Source organism: Xenopus laevis, chromosome 8S, assembly GCF_017654675.1.
Source record: "Xenopus laevis strain J_2021 chromosome 8S, Xenopus_laevis_v10.1, whole genome shotgun sequence".
NCBI classification, from domain to species: Eukaryota; Metazoa; Chordata; class Amphibia; order Anura; family Pipidae; genus Xenopus; species Xenopus laevis.
The window spans coordinates 47,668,609-47,677,899 of record NC_054386.1 but is presented as its reverse complement, the minus strand read 5'-3'; positions in this window follow the sequence as shown (position 1 = coordinate 47,677,899).

Here is a 9,291-nt window from a genome sequence, read left to right as displayed (position 1 = left end):
GTTAAATAACCCTCGATATTTGACTGCCGAATGTAAATCTTTCGACTTCAAATATCGTAGTCGAAGGATTTACCGCAAATAGTTCAGTCGAACGATCGAACGATTAAATCCTTCGAATCATTTGGATCGAAGGATTTTAATCCATCGATCGAACGATTTTTCTGCGACCAAAAAATTGTTAGAAAGCCTATGGGGACCTTCCTCCATAGGTTTTAGGTGGCGAAGTAGGGGGTCAAAGTTTTTCTTAAAAAGACAGTACTTCGACTATCGAGTGGTCGAATATTCGAACGATTTTTAGTTCGAATCGTTCGTTTCGAAGTCGTAGACGAAGGTCGAAGTAGCCAATTCGATGGTCGAAGTAGCCAAAAAAAAACACGTTTTTTTTATTCTATTCCTTCACTCGAGCAAAGTAAATGTGCCCCCAAGGGTCTACTGAACAGCCCAATATCCATAGATATACCAAGGCAGCTAGCATGTGTGGACCTCAAATACAATTAGTGCATATGAATTTTCACCGCTGCCGATTCGCCTTCTGTGAACATAGACCCTTGACTTCATATTATGTGCCACAAGACCCTCCTAACAGCAAAGACCCCCCAAAACCATATATTTTTGGAAAGTAAACATTCTGACGAATGCAAAGCTTTTATAAACAAAGAGGTTTTTACAATATTTCTGAAAATCGCCAAAATATTTTGCAGTTTGCCTCAAAGGAAAATCAACCTAAATATGGACATCAGAGGTCTACTGAATAGTTTGATGCCCAATATGTATAGATTTACCAAAGTATGTGGTGTGTACGGACCCCAAATGGAAAACGTGCATATGAATTGTCATGCTGGCCAACTCAGCTGCTGAAAAGAGAGCCCGAACTGTGCGTTATGTGCTGTAAGACCCCAGAACAGAAAACCATATATTTTTGGAAAGCACATATTCTAGCGGATCAAAAGTAAAATATATCTTTCTATACCAAAGCACCAAACAGCAAAACTATACTAAAGATGCATAAGGAACAATAATGCAGAGATAAAATTGCAATAAAACCACAAAAATTGTGCAATGTAATTAGTGACCAAAATTGATCATCCAATAGTCACGCTGCCAAAATAACAAGTTTTTAGGCAAAAAAACAAAAGATAACGGTACAATGAAAAAGTAAAAAAAAAACCTGTTTGTGAGTTTTTGTGTATACATGTTTGTGCACTTCTAAAAGAGTGTGTAAATACATGTAAATAAGTCTTTACTAAAATGTGTGTTTAAGTGTATATATGTACTGTAAGTGTATGTAAGTGCACTTACAGTAATGTGTGTGTAAGTGCACTTACAGTAGAGTTTCGCACTATTGGGCACTTCATCAGAAGCCATCACCAATAGCGTGAAAAGCATCAGGATGGAGTGGCTAACACAAGGTAGGCAGACCAGGGGGGGGAGATACTGCACTGTGGTGTGTTTTTGAAATGTATTAATATGAATTTTTGCTGTGAATAAAATGCGCAAATAAATGTTTTAAGTGAGAAGCTGTGCATGTCTCTAATTCATATTAATATTTGGAAGTGGACCTGTGCACAGTTCTTACTATAAAGATAGCTCATACCCCAAAATTCTAAAATTAAACTCATTAAATTAAACTCATTAAATGTTAAAAGCACTGCCTGGGATGTAGAATTACTTGTGGGATGTTTAGTATGTCAGCCTCATATCCTGAATTGGTCCTTCTTGACTGACTGGGGTCTGTATTGGGTTTTGGCACATCAACAAATTTACCTGGAAAACTGGATTTTATCAAGGCATCAAACTACTTTGCGGTTTTATGCTACTTCAAATAGGAACTTGGACTAAGACCCTTTGCATCTTGGATATCTTGTGTTGGCTCTAATATTAACTCTAAGGTGGTTTGCTTTATGGTTGGAAATCCTTAAACGACAAATATCGCCCAATTTATGCAAGCAAATTCATGACTTGTATTTATATGTATATGAGTATGTCCATAGTAAGGCACTGGCAGTGACCGATTACCAATCTTTATGCCTTTTAACAAGAGGACACTCAGGCCCCAGTCTTCTTGGGGAAGAGGAGATCACAGTTCATGGCACGTTGGCACATACCAATGTTTACCTTCCCAGAATGAAGGAGTTTGCGGATATAATGGCAACAAACCACGGACTAAGCATGAGAGTCAAGAAACTACCCTAGAACAGACTGAGTTAATCCATGTGCAACCTGGTTGTCTTATCCCCTACCCAATAATGGCTCCTAAAGCAGAGACAAGCACCCAAGGTCAAGTAAACCCAGAGATGCAACAGATATTTCTGTTCAGGTCCAGAATTTTACAGATCTTTGCCTCCGCTGCTTGGTAACCCTTTTCCTCTAGCTTTCTGATCTCTGCCGTCTCTCGCTTTCGCTTGAAGACGAGCTACTTGTTCTGCACAGACGGACCTCAACACTCCAACACCGAACTGCAGCCACCTACATGACTATTTGTAAGGCTCGCCAACGAGGAATGACACCCCAGCATGGCAGCATTGTACTAGGTGAGTGCCTTATCCTAGTTGAGTGACTTACCCATCCACAATTGTTACTACTGGAAAAAAAATATCCTTATATCATCTAAGGAGTATTAATAAAAAAGTGGAATATAGCCCCATCATTAAACATTTTTAAGCGGTCCATGGAGGGTCTACTCTATGCCAGATGGTGAAAGTTGCAGCTTTTTCACCTTTCCTGTGTGTGGCATAGATACCTTATCTACCCTTTCTTGTCATTCTAAATAAACTACCATTTGCCTTTAAATGATAAGCACTTAGTAGATAACAAATGCAGGATGTAACCAAGCTCTACATCCTGCAAAATAAGAGCGTTGAAAGAAATAATGTAGATCAGTCGGTAGGTTAATTGATATTGGGATATCAGTCCCTTTCACATGTGCAAAACTGATCCTTGCTTTGTTGCCTTTTAACTTTAAAAGGGTGGTTCACATTTAAGTACATTTTTAAAAAGTCATAGAATGGCTAATTTTAAGTGATTTTTCAACTGGCCTTAGGTTTTGCATTATTTGTCTGACTCTTTTAAGTTTTCAAATGGGGGTCACTGACCCCAAATAAAAGACAATGCTCCATAAGGCTATATTTTATTACTCATCTTTCTATTCAGGCCCTCTCCTATTCATATTCCAGTTTTTTATTCAAATCAGTGCCTGGTTGCTATGGTAATTTGGACCCTGGCAACCAGAAATAATAAAGAATGAAAGCCAACTGCAAATTGCTGTGTATCCACTTTGGGATTTTTTATGAATCAGCACGTGTAAGACATTGTAAGTGGGTGTGTGTTTTATATTTCTTGAAATGTGTATGTAGACACATCTGCTAAAATCTTAAATAATGTTTTTTAAGGCCAAATTCCAGAGAACCCCATAGGACAGGCCTATGAGCCTATCCCATGCAAACATAGTTAATTACATAGTTACATAGTTAAATCGGGTTGAAAAAAGACAAAGTCCATCAAGTCCAACCCCTCCAAATGAAAACCCAGCATCCATACACAACACCCTCCCTGCTTTCACACAAATTATGTATACCCATACCTATACTAACTATAGAGTTTAGTATCACAATAGCCTTTGATATTCTGTCTGTGCAAAAAATCATCCAAGCCATTCTTAAAGGCATTAACTGAATCAGCCATTACAACATCACCTAGTAGTGCATTCTACAACCTCACTGTCCTGACCGCGAAGAACCCCCTACGTTGCTTCAAATGAAAGTTCTTTTCTTCTAGTCTTAAGAGGTGGCCTCTGGTACGGTGATCCTCTTTATGGGTAAAAAGGTCCCCTGCTATTTGTCTATAATGTCCTCTAATGTACTTGTAAAGTGTAATCATGTCCCTTCGCAAGCGCCTTTTTTCCAGAGAAAACAACCCCAACCTTGACAGTCTACCATCATAATTTAAGTCTTCCACACCTCTAACCAGTTTAGTTGCACGTCTCTGCACTCTCTACAGCTCATTTATATCCCTCTTAAGGACTGGAGTCCAAAACTGCACTGCATACTCCAGATGAGGCCTTACCAGGGACCTATAAAGAAGCATAATTATGCTTTCATCCCTTGAGTTAATGCCCTTTTTTTCATAACTTATATTTTATTTGCAATTTTATAAGGCACATGTCAGTAAATACATATGAAGAATAAAAGCATATGTCACTGTTTGTTGCAATGTAACATGAAAAAAAAAAAAAAAAGGCTCCATTAGGAGCAAAAGGCATTCTGGCAAAACGAACAAATGCATCGGCAGTGTGAGTTTCCAAAAGCAGGCACATTCTTGGCTTGCGATGTTTATATATATGGGGGGCAGGAAGGGCAATGAGGGGATAAACACATGTGCGTTGGTAGAGCTGGGTCTATGTCCGGAGGGTCATGAGCATTAGAGCATGCTATTGAAGAGACTTCTCTAGATATCCGCTGACTTCTATGAGACCAAACCCCTTAGTTCCCACATCGACCAGACCTTGACACAATAGTCCATCCTGTTTTGCATTTAAGCAATATTTGACTCAAATGTTCTGTTACTATTTACTCTCCGGATAATTTCGGGCTTTGTTGGTGGTGTCGGGTCTTTCCATTTGAAAGCAATTGCTAGGCGTGTAGCTGTTAAGATCTGATTTACCAAAGCCTGACCACATCTGCGTAATTTGGGGATAGGCTTACCAAGTAGGAGAACGATCGGATCCAATGGGACTGGGCGAGCTATGATTTGGCTTATGAGAGCCTTTCCAGAGCTGTTGTATTTGAGGACAGTCCCAAAAAATACGTGGAAGCATGCCTGAGGCCCCATAGTTTCTCCAGCAAGTGGGTGGATGGTTTGGAAACAGTCTGTGCAATCGGTCCAGGGGTAGTACCAAAAGGTTAAAATCTTAAAGATGCTCTCCTTCTGATGTACACAAGAAACCATTCGATAGCATTGTCCCAGATAAGGGTCCAATCTTCAGCTGTTAATGGGTTTGGTAAAGCCTGATCCCATTTGTCCATATACTTATGTCTCTGTTGTGCAGGTCCCGAGGGGAGGGAGAGTAGCTGATAAATTCTAGTGATGAGAATGCCCTTTTTTATGCAAGACAGAACTTTTTTTTGCTTTAGTAGCCACAGAATGACACTTCCCAGAATTAGACAACTTGTTATCTACAAAAAACCCTAGATCCTTCTCATTTAAGGAAACTCCCAACACACTGCCATTTAGTGTATAACTTGCATTTATATTATTTTTGCCAAAGTGCATAACCTTGCATTTATCAACATTGAACCTCATTTTCCAGTTTGCTGCCCAGTTTTCCAACTTAGACAAATCGCTCTGCAAAATGGCAGCATCCTGCATGGAACCTATAGTTCTGCACAATTTAGTTTCATCTGAAAAAATAGAAACAGCACTTTCAATGCCCACCTCCAGGTCAAACAAGTTATTTGTTAATAAACAAGTTGAAAAGCAAGGGACCTAGTACAGAGCCCTGTGGTACTCCACTAACAACACTGGTCCAATTAGAAAATGTTCCATTTACCACCACTCTTTGTAGTCTATCTTTTAGCCAGTTCTCTATCCAGGTACAAATGCTATGTTCCAGGCCAACATTCCTTAACCAGTAACCTTTTGTGTGGCATTGTATCAAATGCTTTAGCAAAGTCTAAGTAAATCACATCCACTGCCATCCCAGAATCGAGGTCCCAGCTTACCTTCTCATAAAAAGAAATTAAGTTAGTCTGGCAAGATCTATTACGCATAAAACCATGCTGGCATACACTCATAGTATTATGATTTGCTATAAAGTCCAGTATCTTTAACCTTTTATCTTTAACCTTTACTATCCCTTCAAAAAGCTTTCCTACTACTGACGTCAGACTAACTGGCCTATAATTATGAGGCTGAGAACGGAATCCTTTTTTGAATAGAGGCACCACATTAGCAATTCACCAGTCTCTAGGCAATATGCCAGACCTAAATGAATCCTGAAAAATCAAGTAAAGAGGTCTGGCAATCACAGAGCTAAGCTCACTAAGTACCCTGGTATGAATACCATCTGGCCCCGACCTTTGTTTATCTTAACATGTTCTAGTCTCTTTTGAATTTCCTCATGTGTGAACCATGCATCATTAGTTGTATTACTAGAATTGGGACTATTAAGAAGGAAATCTTCAATAACTAGTTCCTAATTTGTGTAGACAGATGAAAAATATGAATTCAGAATCTGCGCTTTTAATTTGTTTTCACCAACCAGCTGACCCCCCTCTGAAACTAGAGGTCTCACTCCTTCCTGCTTCATTTTTTTTACTATTAACATATTTAAAACATAATTTTGGATTCTTTTTACTGCTTGCTGCAATATCCTTTTCCATATCAATTTAAGCTTGCCTTATAGCTTCTTTGCATGATTTATTGGCCTCCTTGTACGTTATAAATGATTTGGCTGTCCCAGCTAACTTGAAAGCCTTTAAAGCACGCCTTTTCTTACCCACCTCAACACCAACACTTCTATTGAACCAAAATGGTTTTGATTTGCAACGTCGTTCCTTGCTTACAAGGGGAATATACTGACATGTATATTTATTAAGCAGCATTTTAAAGACTTCCCATTTTTGTTCAGTATTTAACCCTGTGAAAAGCATTTCCCTTATACTGTCAAGGTTTGCACATCTGAAATTTAGTGTTTTAGTTACTCCCTTATAGAAATGCTTCTGCAACAGAATCTCAAAGGAGACCATGTTATGATCACTATTCCCTAAATGATCACCCACACAAATGTTAGAGATGAGTTCAGTATTATTAGTTATTACAATGTCCAAAAGTGAGTTATTCCTAGTTGGTTCATGAACGAGCTGGCATAAAAAGTTGTCATTCAGCATATTTACAAACCTACTAGCTTTTTCTGCCTTAGCAACCCCATTACCCCAGTCAATGTCTGGATAATTGAAGTCACCCATAGCAACAACTTGACCCAGCTTCATACTCGTCACTTATACAAGGTGGTTTATAGCATACACCAATGATAATTCTCTTTGTAACCTTTTGCCCAGTCAAAATCTCTACCCAGAGGGATTCTACACCCTTACCAGTGCCAGCTATGGTTATTCTTTAGCGCATGGCTTTAACAACTGCTGGAACAGTTCCCTGCATCTATGTCCAGGGTAGATGATGACTTTGGTGTGGAAAAAAAAGCAAAACGTCACAGATCTCAAGAGCTGGATTAGCGAACAGATCCAAATGCATAGAAAGAAAAGATAAATACTGAGAGGGTTAAGATAGAGGGGAAGCAACACCCACAGTAATGTAAGTTAGAGCTGCCCTGAGGTTTATTTCCTGAAATGAACCCAATCATAACACAAGAGAGATATTTAACCCCACTGGGAGAACACACACACAAAATAACAATGGCATGCAGAGATGTATTATTTATATAATGGCAATGGCTACACATCTCTTTACAATAATACATGATTCTTATAATAAACAAACACATTATAGGCACCTGCTTGCAAACATTTTCACTGCGCGCAAGTCTATCAAAACTGGGCATACACTCCCATAGCAGGGGGAATTGACATTCCAATTTGATGGAAGTAAATTTCCATCAAACTGGTCTGATTAGCTAACCCCAAACTAATATCCACCTGCTTATAATTTGTTCTTTCTCATGAACTCCTTGAGTAGATGCAGTAAATATATTTATAAGTGTGGCACAAAGGAATAATATCAGACCGGCTGGCATTATGAAAAAAGTATCCCGCATTGGGAAGTTTAAACCTAGCTTTTGAATGAGATTGGAACCCTAAGAAATTTGTGCTTATAGATAGTATGCAGTGCATTACTGGGCTATAACAGCAAGATAGGTGTATAGCTACAGGGGAGCAGAACTTCTTGCTGGAGGCCCAACTTTGTTTGTGCTTTTTAGTATCTCCAGTCATATGAAAAAGTTTGGGAACCTCTCCCAGCCTGCATAATAATTTACTCCACTTTCAACAAAAAAGATAACAGTGGTATGTCTGTCATTTCCCAGGAATATCTGAGTACTGGGACAAAGATTTTTAGTGAAGCATTATTCAGTTGTATGAAATATGTGAAAAACTGGCTGTGCACTAGGGATGTCGCGGACTGTTCGCCGGCGAACTTGTTCGCGCGAACATCGGCTGTTCGCGCTCGCCGAATGTTCGCGAACGTCGCGCGACGTTCGCCATTTTGGGTTCGCCTTACCTGGCGCTTTTTTTTGACCTCTCACCCCAGACCAGCAGATACATGGCAGCCAATCAGGAAGCTCTCCCTCCTGGACCACCCCCACACCCCCTGGACCACTCCCCTTCCATATATAAACTGAAGCCCTGCAGCGTTTTTTCATTCTGCCTGTGTGTGCTTGCAAGAGCTAGTGTAGGGAGAGAGCTGTTACTGATTTCACTGATTTCTTTGAGGGACAGTTGATAGTAAGTTTGCTGGCTAGTAATCTACTTGATACTGCTCTGTATTGGAGGGATAGAAGTCTGCAGGGATTTGAGGGACATTTTAGGGTAGCTTTGCTGGCTAGTAATCTACCTTCTACTGCAGTGCTCTGTATGTAGCTGCCTGCTGTGGGCACTGATCTCTTCTGATCTCATCTGCTGACTGCTGTAATAACCCAATAGTCCTTGTAAGGACTGCTTTTATTTTCTTTTTTGTTTTTTTACTTTGCTAGTTGCTACTATAAGCCCAGTGCTATTAGTCTAGCAGTGTTGGGGAGTGGGACTGGTGTGCTACTGTGCTGCTCCTAGTAGTTCAGCAGCACCAACCCGAGAAAAATATTTTTTTTAATATACATATATTTTTTTTTCTTTTACTTATCTTACTGTTCTTTAACGTGTACAGTGCTGTTGCTGTTCTTCATAGTAGTGCACCAATAGTAGTGCACTTGCAGGCATTATTTGCTCAGTGTGTTCTTCATTTTCAAACAACAACCATCTAGCTGTGTGAGCTTGTTCACATTCTGTCTAAATATCAATAATAATACCGTCTCTAGAAACACCACCCGAGTGACGTTTTTCAGGCAGCAATAATATATTCCGTATCCACTGCTGTAGTAGTGTATACGTTAACCTTGTAGGCATTATTTGCTCAGTGTGTTCTTCATTTTCAAACAACAACCATCTAGCTGTGTGAGCTTGTTCACATTCTGTCTAAATATCAATAATAATACCGTCTCTAGAAACACCACCCGAGTGACGTTTTTCAGGCAGCAATAATATATTCCGTATCCACTGCTGTAGTAGTGTATACGTTTACCTTGTA